General features: G+C 44.4%; 2 protein-coding genes across 2 annotated transcripts in view; one reads left to right on the top strand and one right to left on the bottom strand.

The window, feature by feature from the left end:
• LOC140404551 (ephrin-B1-like) overlaps positions 1-12,500 on the top strand; it is a 536,635-nt gene that overhangs the window by 483,906 nt on the left and 40,229 nt on the right. The gene's annotated exons all lie outside the window — the stretch shown is intronic.
• LOC140404545 (kinesin-like protein KIF1C) overlaps positions 1-12,500 on the bottom strand; it is an 85,509-nt gene that overhangs the window by 60,811 nt on the left and 12,198 nt on the right.

The following is a 12,500-nucleotide window of genomic DNA, read 5'->3' on the forward strand; positions in this document are numbered from 1 at the left end:
GAGAGAGAGAGAGAAAGATTATAATGTGTCTGAAAGTACAGCATTGAGAGAGAGAGATTATAATGTGTCTGAAAGTACAGCATTGAGAGAGAGATTATAATGTGTCTGAAAGTACAGCATTGAGAGAGAGAGATTATAATGTGTCTGAAAGTACAGCATTGAGAGAGAGAGAGATTATAATGTGTCTGAAAGTACAGCATTGAGAGAGAGAGAGATTATAATGTGTCTGAAAGTATAGCATTGAGAGAGAGAGATTATAATGTGTCTGAAAGTACAGCACTGAGAGAGAGAGAGATTATAATGTGTCTGAAAGTACAGCATTGAGAGAGAGATTATAATGTGTCTGAAAGTACAGCATTGAGAGAGAGAGATTATAATGTGTCTGAAAGTACAGCACTGAGAGAGAGAGAGATTATAATGTGTCTGAAAGTACAGCATTGAGAGAGAGATTATAATGTGTCTGAAAGTACAGCATTGAGAGAGAGAGAGATTATAATGTGTCTGAAAGTACAGCACAGAGAGAGAGAGATTATAATGTGTCTGAAAGTACAGCATTGAGAGAGAGAGAGAGAGAGATTATAATGTGTCTGAAAGTACAGCATTGAGAGAGAGAGATTATAATGTGTCTGAAAGTACAGCATTGAGAGAGAGAGAGATTATAATGTGCCTGAAAGTACAGCATTGAGAGAGAGAGAGATTATAATGTGTCTGAAAGTACAGCACAGAGAGATTATAATGTGTCTGAAAGTACAGCACTGAGAGAGAGAGATTATAATGTGTCTGAAAGTACAGCACAGAGAGAGAGAGAGATTATAATGTGTCTGAAAGTACAGCATTGAGAGAGAGATTATAATGTGTCTGAAAGTACAGCATTGAGAGAGCGAGAGATTATAATGTGTCTGAAAGTACAGCATTGAGAGAGAGAGAGATTATAATGTGTCTGAAAGTACAGCATTGAGAGAGAGAGAGATTATAATATGTCTGAAAGTACAGCATTGAGAGAGAGAGATTATAATGTGTCTGAAAGTACAGCACAGAGAGAGAGAGAGATTATAATGTGTCTGAAAGTACAGCACTGAGAGAGAGAGATTATAATGTGTCTGAAAGTACAGCATTGAGAGAGAGAGATTATAATGTGTCTGAAAGTACAGCACAGAGAGAGAGAGAGATTATAATGTGTCTGAAAGTACAGCATTGAGAGAGAGATTATAATGTGTCTGAAAGTACAGCATTGAGAGAGAGAGAGATTATAATGTGTCTGAAAGTACAGCATTGAGAGAGAGAGAGATTATAATATGTCCGAAAGTACAGCATTGAGAGAGATTATAATGTGTCTGAAAGTACAGCACTGAGAGAGAGAGATTATAATGTGTCTGAAAGTACAGCACAGAGAGAGAGAGAGATTATAATGTGTCTGAAAGTACAGCACTGAGAGAGAGAGAGATTATAATGTGTCTGAAAGTACAGCATTGAGAGAGAGAGATTATAATGTGTCTGAAAGTACAGCACAGAGAGAGAGAGATTATAATGTGTCTGAAAGTACAGCATTGAGAGAGAGATTATAATGTGTCTGAAAGTACAGCATTGAGAGAGAGAGAGATTATAATGTGTCTGAAAGTACAGCACAGAGAGAGAGAGAGATTATAATGTGTCTGAAAGTACAGCACAGAGAGAGAGATTATAATGTGTCTGAAAGTACAGCATTGAGAGAGAGAGAGATTATAATGTGTCTGAAAGTACAGCACTGAGAGAGAGAGATTATAATGTGTCTGAAAGTACAGCGTTGAGAGAGAGAGAGATTATAATGTGTCTGAAAGTACAGCATTGAGAGAGAGATTATAATGTGTCTGAAAGTACAGCACAGAGAGAGAGATTATAATGTGTCTGAAAGTACAGCATTGAGAGAGAGAGAGATTATAATGTGTCTGAAAGTACAGCATTGAGAGAGAGAGAGATTATAATGTGTCTAAAAGTACAGCACTGAGAGAGAGAGAGATTATAATGTGTCTGAAAGTACAGCACTGAGAGAGAGAGAGATTATAATGTGTCTGAAAGTACAGCATTGAGAGAGAGAGAGATTATAATGTGTCTGAAAGTACAGCATTGAGAGAGAGAGAGATTATAATGTGTCTGAAAGTACAGCATTGAGAGAGAGATTATAATGTGTCTGAAAGTACAGCATTGAGAGAGAGATTATAATGTGTCTGAAAGTACAGCACAGAGAGAGAGAGAGATTATAATGTGTCTGAAAGTACAGCATTGAGAGAGAGAGAGATTATAATGTGTCTGAAAGTACAGCATTGAGAGAGAGATTATAATGTGTCTGAAAGTACAGCATTGAGAGAGAGATTATAATGTGTCTGAAAGTACAGCATTGAGAGAGAGATTATAATGTGTCTGAAAGTACAGCACAGAGAGAGAGAGAGATTATAATGTGTCTGAAAGTACAGCACTGAGAGAGAGAGAGATTATAATGTGTCTGAAAGTACAGCATTGAGAGAGAGAGAGATTATAATGTGGCTGAAAGTACAGCATTGAGAGAGAGAGAGATTATAATGTGTCTGAAAGTATAGCATTGAGAGAGAGAGATTATAATGTGTCTGAAAGTACAGCATTGATAGAGAGAGAGAGATTATAATGTGTCTGAAAGTACAGCATTGAGAGAGAGATTATAATGTGTCTGAAAGTACAGCATTGATAGAGAGAGATTATAATGTGTCTGAAAGTACAGCACTGAGAGAGAGAGATTATAATGTGTCTGAAAGTACAGCATTGATAGAGAGAGAGAGATTATAATGTGTCTGAAAGTACAGCATTGATAGAGAGAGATTATAATGTGTCTGAAAGTACAGCATTGATAGAGAGAGAGAGATTATAATGTATCTGAAAGTACAGCATTGATAGAGAGAGATTATAATGTGTCTGAAAGTACAGCATTGAGAGAGAGAGAGATTATAATGTGTCTGAAAGTACAGCACTGAGAGAGAGAGAGATTATAATGTGTCTGAAAGTATAGCATTGAGAGAGAGAGAGATTATAATGTGTCTGAAAGTACAGCATTGAGAGAGAGAGAGATTATAATGTGTCTGAAAGTACAGCATTGAGAGAGAGAGAGATTATAATGTGTCTGAAAGTATAGCATTGAGAGAGAGAGAGATTATAATGTGTCTGAAAGTACAGCATTGAGAGAGAGAGAGAGATTATAATGTGTCTGAAAGTACAGCACTGAGAGAGAGAGATTATAATGTGTCTGAAAGTACAGCATTGAGAGAGAGAGAGATTATAATGTGTCTGAAAGTACAGCATTGAGAGAGAGAGAGAGATTATAATGTGTCTGAAAGTACAGCATTGAGAGAGAGAGATTATAATGTGTCTGAAAGTACAGCATTGAGAGAGAGAGAGATTATAATGTGTCTGAAAGTACAGCATTGAGAGAGAGAGAGATTATAATGTGTCTGAAAGTACAGCATTGAGAGAGAGATTATAATGTGTCTGAAAGTACAGCATTGAGAGAGAGAGAGATTATAATGTGTCTGAAAGTACAGCACTGAGAGAGAGAGAGAGAAAGATTATAATGTGTCTGAAAGTACAGCATTGAGAGAGAGAGATTATAATGTGTCTGAAAGTACAGCATTGAGAGAGAGATTATAATGTGTCTGAAAGTACAGCATTGAGAGAGAGAGAGATTATAATGTGTCTGAAAGTACAGCATTGAGAGAGAGAGAGATTATAATGTGTCTGAAAGTACAGCATTGAGAGAGAGAGAGATTATAATGTGTCTGAAAGTATAGCATTGAGAGAGAGAGATTATAATGTGTCTGAAAGTACAGCACTGAGAGAGAGAGAGATTATAATGTGTCTGAAAGTACAGCATTGAGAGAGAGATTATAATGTGTCTGAAAGTACAGCATTGAGAGAGAGAGATTATAATGTGTCTGAAAGTACAGCACTGAGAGAGAGAGAGATTATAATGTGTCTGAAAGTACAGCATTGAGAGAGAGATTATAATGTGTCTGAAAGTACAGCATTGAGAGAGAGAGAGATTATAATGTGTCTGAAAGTACAGCACAGAGAGAGAGAGATTATAATGTGTCTGAAAGTACAGCATTGAGAGAGAGAGAGAGAGAGATTATAATGTGTCTGAAAGTACAGCATTGAGAGAGAGAGATTATAATGTGTCTGAAAGTACAGCATTGAGAGAGAGAGAGATTATAATGTGCCTGAAAGTACAGCATTGAGAGAGAGAGAGATTATAATGTGTCTGAAAGTACAGCACAGAGAGATTATAATGTGTCTGAAAGTACAGCACTGAGAGAGAGAGATTATAATGTGTCTGAAAGTACAGCACAGAGAGAGAGAGAGATTATAATGTGTCTGAAAGTACAGCATTGAGAGAGAGATTATAATGTGTCTGAAAGTACAGCATTGAGAGAGCGAGAGATTATAATGTGTCTGAAAGTACAGCATTGAGAGAGAGAGAGATTATAATGTGTCTGAAAGTACAGCATTGAGAGAGAGAGAGATTATAATATGTCTGAAAGTACAGCATTGAGAGAGAGAGATTATAATGTGTCTGAAAGTACAGCACTGAGAGAGAGAGAGATTATAATGTGTCTGAAAGTACAGCACTGAGAGAGAGAGATTATAATGTGTCTGAAAGTACAGCATTGAGAGAGAGAGATTATAATGTGTCTGAAAGTACAGCACAGAGAGAGAGAGAGATTATAATGTGTCTGAAAGTACAGCATTGAGAGAGAGATTATAATGTGTCTGAAAGTACAGCATTGAGAGAGAGATTATAATGTGTCTGAAAGTACAGCATTGAGAGAGAGAGAGATTATAATATGTCCGAAAGTACAGCATTGAGAGAGATTATAATGTGTCTGAAAGTACAGCACTGAGAGAGAGAGATTATAATGTGTCTGAAAGTACAGCACAGAGAGAGAGAGAGATTATAATGTGTCTGAAAGTACAGCACTGAGAGAGAGAGAGATTATAATGTGTCTGAAAGTACAGCATTGAGAGAGAGAGATTATAATGTGTCTGAAAGTACAGCACAGAGAGAGAGAGATTATAATGTGTCTGAAAGTACAGCATTGAGAGAGAGATTATAATGTGTCTGAAAGTACAGCATTGAGAGAGAGAGAGATTATAATGTGTCTGAAAGTACAGCACTGAGAGAGAGAGATTATAATGTGTCTGAAAGTACAGCACAGAGAGAGAGAGAGATTATAATGTGTCTGAAAGTACAGCATTGAGAGAGAGAGAGATTATAATGTGTCTGAAAGTACAGCATTGAGAGAGAGATTATAATGTGTCTGAAAGTACAGCACAGAGAGAGAGATTATAATGTGTCTGAAAGTACAGCATTGAGAGAGAGAGAGATTATAATGTGTCTGAAAGTACAGCATTGAGAGAGAGAGAGATTATAATGTGTCTGAAAGTACAGCACTGAGAGAGAGAGAGATTATAATGTGTCTGAAAGTACAGCACTGAGAGAGAGAGAGATTATAATGTGTCTGAAAGTACAGCATTGAGAGAGAGAGAGATTATAATGTGTCTGAAAGTACAGCATTGAGAGAGAGAGAGATTATAATGTGTCTGAAAGTACAGCATTGAGAGAGAGAGAGAGATTATAATGTGTCTGAAAGTACAGCATTGAGAGAGAGAGAGATTATAATGTGTCTGAAAGTACAGCATTGATAGAGAGAGATTATAATGTGTCTGAAAGTACAGCATTGAGAGAGGGAGAGATTATAATGTGTCTGAAAGTACAGCATTGAGAGAGAGAGAGATTATAATGTGTCTGAAAGTACAGCATTGAGAGAGAGAGATTATAATGTGTCTGAAAGTACAGCATTGAGAGAGAGAGAGATTATAATGTGTCTGAAAGTACAGCATTGAGAGAGAGATTATAATGTGTCTGAAAGTACAGCATTGAGAGAGAGATTATAATGTGTCTGAAAGTACAGCACAGAGAGAGAGAGAGATTATAATGTGTCTGAAAGTACAGCATTGAGAGAGAGAGAGATTATAATGTGTCTGAAAGTACAGCATTGAGAGAGAGATTATAATGTGTCTGAAAGTACAGCATTGAGAGAGAGATTATAATGTGTCTGAAAGTACAGCATTGAGAGAGAGATTATAATGTGTCTGAAAGTACAGCACAGAGAGAGAGAGAGATTATAATGTGTCTGAAAGTACAGCACTGAGAGAGAGAGAGATTATAATGTGTCTGAAAGTACAGCATTGAGAGAGAGAGAGATTATAATGTGGCTGAAAGTACAGCATTGAGAGAGAGAGAGATTATAATGTGTCTGAAAGTATAGCATTGAGAGAGAGAGATTATAATGTGTCTGAAAGTACAGCATTGATAGAGAGAGAGAGATTATAATGTGTCTGAAAGTACAGCATTGAGAGAGAGATTATAATGTGTCTGAAAGTACAGCATTGATAGAGAGAGATTATAATGTGTCTGAAAGTACAGCACTGAGAGAGAGAGAGATTATAATGTGTCTGAAAGTACAGCATTGATAGAGAGAGAGAGATTATAATGTGTCTGAAAGTACAGCATTGATAGAGAGAGATTATAATGTGTCTGAAAGTACAGCATTGATAGAGAGAGAGAGATTATAATGTATCTGAAAGTACAGCATTGATAGAGAGAGATTATAATGTGTCTGAAAGTACAGCATTGAGAGAGAGAGAGATTATAATGTGTCTGAAAGTACAGCACTGAGAGAGAGAGAGATTATAATGTGTCTGAAAGTATAGCATTGAGAGAGAGAGAGATTATAATGTGACTGAAAGTACAGCATTGAGAGAGAGAGAGATTATAATGTGTCTGAAAGTACAGCATTGAGAGAGAGAGAGATTATAATGTGTCTGAAAGTATAGCATTGAGAGAGAGAGAGATTATAATGTGTCTGAAAGTACAGCATTGAGAGAGAGAGAGAGATTATAATGTGTCTGAAAGTACAGCACTGAGAGAGAGAGATTATAATGTGTCTGAAAGTACAGCATTGAGAGAGAGAGAGATTATAATGTGTCTGAAAGTACAGCATTGAGAGAGAGAGAGAGATTATAATGTGTCTGAAAGTACAGCATTGAGAGAGAGAGATTATAATGTGTCTGAAAGTACAGCATTGAGAGAGAGAGAGATTATAATGTGTCTGAAAGTACAGCATTGAGAGAGAGAGAGATTATAATGTGTCTGAAAGTACAGCATTGAGAGAGAGATTATAATGTGTCTGAAAGTACAGCATTGAGAGAGAGAGAGATTATAATGTGTCTGAAAGTACAGCATTGAGAGAGAGAGAGATTATAATGTGTCTGAAAGTACAGCATTGAGAGAGAGAGAGATTATAATGTGTCTGAAAGTACAGCATTGAGAGAGAGAGAGAGATTATAATGTGTCTGAAAGTACAGCATTGAGAGAGAGAGAGATTATAATGTGTCTGAAAGTAAAGCATTGAGAGAGAGAAAGATTATAATGTGTCTGAAAGTACAGCATTGAGAGAGAGAGAGAGATTATAATGTGTCTGAAAGTACAGCATTGAGAGAGAGAGAGATTATAATGTGTCTGAAAGTACAGCATTGAGAGAGAGATTATAATGTGTCTGAAAGTACAGCATTGAGAGAGAGAGAGATTATAATGTGTCTGAAAGTACAGCATTGAGAGAGAGAGAGATTATAATGTGTCTGAAAGTACAGCATTGAGAGAGAGAGAGATTATAATGTGTCTGAAAGTACAGCATTGAGAGAGAGAGAGATTATAATGTGTCTGAAAGTACAGCATTGAGAGAGAGAGAGAGAGATTATAATGTGTCTGAAAGTACAGCATTGATAGAGAGAGAGAGATTATAATGTGACTGAAAGTACAGCATTGAGAGAGAGAGAGAGATTATAATGTGTCTGAAAGTACAGCATTGAGAGAGAGAGAGATTATAATGTGTCTGAAAGTATAGCATTGAGAGAGAGAGAGATTATAATGTGTCTGAAAGTATAGCATTGAGAGAGAGAGATTATAATGTGTCTAAAAGTACAGCATTGAGAGAGAGAGAAAGAGATTTGCTTTTTGTGAATTCCCATCCAGCCCAGTGTCTGGGCCAAAATGTCTGCGGAGAATATGTTTAGCTGGGAGTAAATGTTGGCGCTGGAAGTCTGTTTGAATGAGCCGGTGTGAAGGGTCCGGGGTGAAGGGTCCGGGGTGAAGGATCAGGGGTGAAGGATGCGGGGTGAATGGCTGTCCTGGGTGTCTAGTTGGACACTGGCGGAGATGGCAGTGGAAGCAGAGAGTGTCTTTGTAGGTCACATCACCCCATTCACCGCCATTCCTCTGGCAAGGCTTAAGAGCAGGCAGTGGAAGATAGGCAGGCAGGGGGAGGGGCATGCTAATAACTGGAGTTAATTATAAATTGCAATCGCAGGAATGATTCATTAATTAGAGTCTGTCTCCGACTGACCCTGACACACCTATAATTATATTTATTTCACAAGACTCCGATGTACATCTTGTAATGAATACCCTGTTCCTCCTTTCACACAGTTAGAATGTGGATCGAGAGAATGTTCCTGAGCAGAGATCCCTGACGTGGATGGTCACTCTCCTGACCTCTCACCCTTAGCCCTGGGGCCGAGGTTCGGGTCCCACACACACTGACTCTCACTGGGGTACGGGTCCCACACACACTGACTCTCACTGGGGTACGGGTCCCACACACACTGACTCTCACTGGGGTACGGATCCCACACACACTGACTCTCACTGGGGTACGGATCCCACACACACTGACTCTCACTGGGGTACGGGTCCCACACACACTGACTCTCACTGGGGTACGGGTCCCACACACACTGACTCTCACTGGGGTACGGGTCCCACACACACTGACTCTCACTGGGGTACGGATCCCACACACACTGACTCTCACTGGGGTACGGGTCCCACACACACTGACTCTCACTGGGGTACGGGTCCCACACACACTGACTCTCACTGGGGTACGGGTCCCACACACACTGACTCTCACTGGGGTACGGGTCCCACACACACTGACTCTCACTGGGGTATGGGTCCCACACACACTGACTCTCACTGGGGTACGGGTCCCACACACACTGACTCTCACTGGGGTATGGGTCCCACACACACTGTCTCTCACTGGGGTACGGGTCCCACACACACTGACTCTCACTGGGGTATGGGTCCCACACACACTGACTCTCACTGGGGTACGGGTCCCACACACACTGTCTCTCACTGGGGTACGGGTTCCACACACACTGACTCTCACTGGGGTATGGGTCCCACACACACTGACTCTCACTGGGGTACGGGTCCCACACACACTGACTCTCACTGGGGTACGGGTCCCACACACACTGACTCTCACTGGGGTACGGGTCCCACACACACTGACTCTCACTGGGGTACGGGTCCCACACACACTGACTCGCACTGGGGTACGAGTCCCACACACACTGACTCTCACTGGGGTACGGGTCCCACACACACTGACTCTCACTGGGGTACGGGTCCCACACACACTGACTCTCACTGGGGTACGGGTCCCACACACACTGACTCTCACTGGGGTACGGGTCCCACACAAACTGACCCTCACTGGGGTACGGGTCCCACACACACTGACTCTCACTGGGGTACGGGTCCCACACACACTGACTCTCACTGGGGTACGGGTTCCACACACACTGACTCTCACTGGGGTATGGGTCCCACACACACTGACTCTCACTGGGGTACGGGTCCCACACACACTGACACTCACTGGGGTACGGGTCCCACACACACTGACTCTCACTGGGGTACGGGTCCCACACACACTGACTCTCACTGGGGTACGGGTCCCACACACACTGACTCTCACTGGGATACGGGCCCCACACACACTGACTCTTACTGGGGTCCGGGTCCCACACACACTGACTCTTACTGGGGTCCGGGTCCCACACACACTGACTCTCACTGGGGTACGGGTCCCACACACTGACTCTCACTGGGGTCCGGGTCCCACACACACTGACTCTTACTGGGGTACGGGTTCCACACACACTGACTCTCACTGGGGTATGGGTTCCACACACACTGACTCTCACTGGGGTACGGGTTCCACACACACTGACTCTCACTGGGGTACGGGTCCCACACACACTGACTCTCACTGGGGTACGGGTCCCACACACACTGACTCTCACTGGGGTACGGGTCCCACACACACTGACTCTCACTGGGGTACGGGTCCCACACACACTGACTCTCACTGGGGTAAGGGTCCCACACACACTCACTCTCAGTGGGGTACGGGTCTCACACACACTGACTCTCACTGGGGTACGGGTCCCACACACACTGACTCTCACTGGGGTACGGGTCCCACACACACTGACTCTCACTGGGGTACGGGTCCCACACACACTGACTCTCACTGGGGTACGGGTCCCACACACACTGACTCTCACTGGGGTACGGGTCCCACACACACTGACTCTCACTGGGGTACGGGTCCCACACACACTGACTCTCACTGGGGTACGGGTCCCACACACACTGACTCTCACTGGGGTACGGGTCCCACACACACTGACTCTCACTGGGGTACGGGTCCCACACACACTGACTCTCACTGGGGTATGGGTTCCACACACACTGACTCTCACTGGGGTACGGGTTCCACACACACTGACTCTCACTGGGGTACGGGTCCCACACACACTGACACTCACTGGGGTACGGGTCCCACACACACTGACTCTCACTGGGGTACGGGTCCCACACACACTGACTCTCACTGGGGTACGGGTCCCACACACACTGACTCTCACTGGGGTACGGGTCCCACACACACTGACTCTCACTGGGGTAAGGGTCCCACACACACTCACTCTCAGTGGGGTACGGGTCTCACACACACTGACTCTCACTGGGGTACGGGTCCCACACACACTCACTCTCACTGGGGTACGGGTCCCACACACACTGACTCTCACTGGGGTATGGGTCCCACACACACTGACTCTCACTGGGGTAGGGGTCCCACACACACTGACTCTCACTGGGGTATGGGTTCCACACACACTGACTCTCACTGAGGTACGGGACCCACACACACTGACTCTCACTGGGGTACGGGTCCCACACTCACTGACTCTCACTGGGGTACGGGTCCCACACACACTGACTCTCACTGGGGTATGGGTCCCACACACACTGTCTCTCACTGGGGTACGGGTCCCACACACACTGACTCTCACTGGGGTATGGGTCCCACACACACTGTCTCTCACTGGGGTACGGGTCCCACACACACTGACTCTCACTGGGGTACGGGTCCCACACAGACTGACTCTCACTGGGGTACGGGTCCCACACTCACTGACTCTCACTGGGGTACGGGACCCACACACACTGACTCTCACTGGGGTACGGGTCCCACACTCACTGACTCTCACTGGGGTACGGGTCCCACACACACTGATTCTCACTGGGGTACGGGTCCCACACTCACTGACTCTCACTGGGGTACGGGTCCCACACACACTGATTCTCACTGGGGTACAGGTCCCACACACACTGACTCTCACTGGGGTACGGGTCCCACACACACTGACTCTCACTGGGGTACGGGTCCCACACACACTGACTCTCACTGGGGTACGGGTCCCACACACACTGACTCTCACTGGGGTACGGGTCCCACACACACTGACTCTCACTGGGGTACGGGTCCCACACACACTGACTCTCACTGGGGTAGGGGTCCCACACACACTGACTCTCACTGGGGTACGGGTCCCACACACACTGACTCTCACTGGGGTACGGGTCCCACACACACTGACTCTCACTGGGGTACGGGTCCCACACACACTGACTCTCACTGGGGTACGGGTCCCACACACACTGACTCTCACTGGGGTACGGGTCCCACACACACTGACTCTCACTGGGGTACGGGTCCCACACACACTGACTCTCACTGGGGTACGGGTCCCACACACACTGACTCTCACTGGGGTACGGGTCCCACACACACTGACTCTCACTGGGGTACGGGTCCCACACACACTGACTCTCACTGGGGTACGGGTCCCACACACACTGACTCTCACTGGGGTATGGGTTCCACACACACTGACTCTCACTGGGGTACGGGTCCCACACACACTGACTCTCACTGGGGTATGGGTCCCACACACTCTCACTGGGGTACGGGTCCCACACACACTGACTCTCACTGGGGTACGGGTCCCACACACTCTCACTGGGGTACGGGTCCCACACACACTGACTCTCACTGGGGTACGGGTCCCACACACACTGACTCTCACTGGGGTACGGGTTCCACACACACTGACTCTCACTGGGGTACGGGTCCCACACACTGACTCTCACTGGGGTACGGGTCCGACACACACTGACTCTCACTGGGGTACGGGTCCCACACACACTGACTCTCACTGGGGTACGGGTCCCACAC

This window comes from Scyliorhinus torazame, chromosome 31 (genome assembly GCF_047496885.1).
Source record: "Scyliorhinus torazame isolate Kashiwa2021f chromosome 31, sScyTor2.1, whole genome shotgun sequence".
Classification (NCBI taxonomy): Eukaryota; Metazoa; Chordata; class Chondrichthyes; order Carcharhiniformes; family Scyliorhinidae; genus Scyliorhinus; species Scyliorhinus torazame.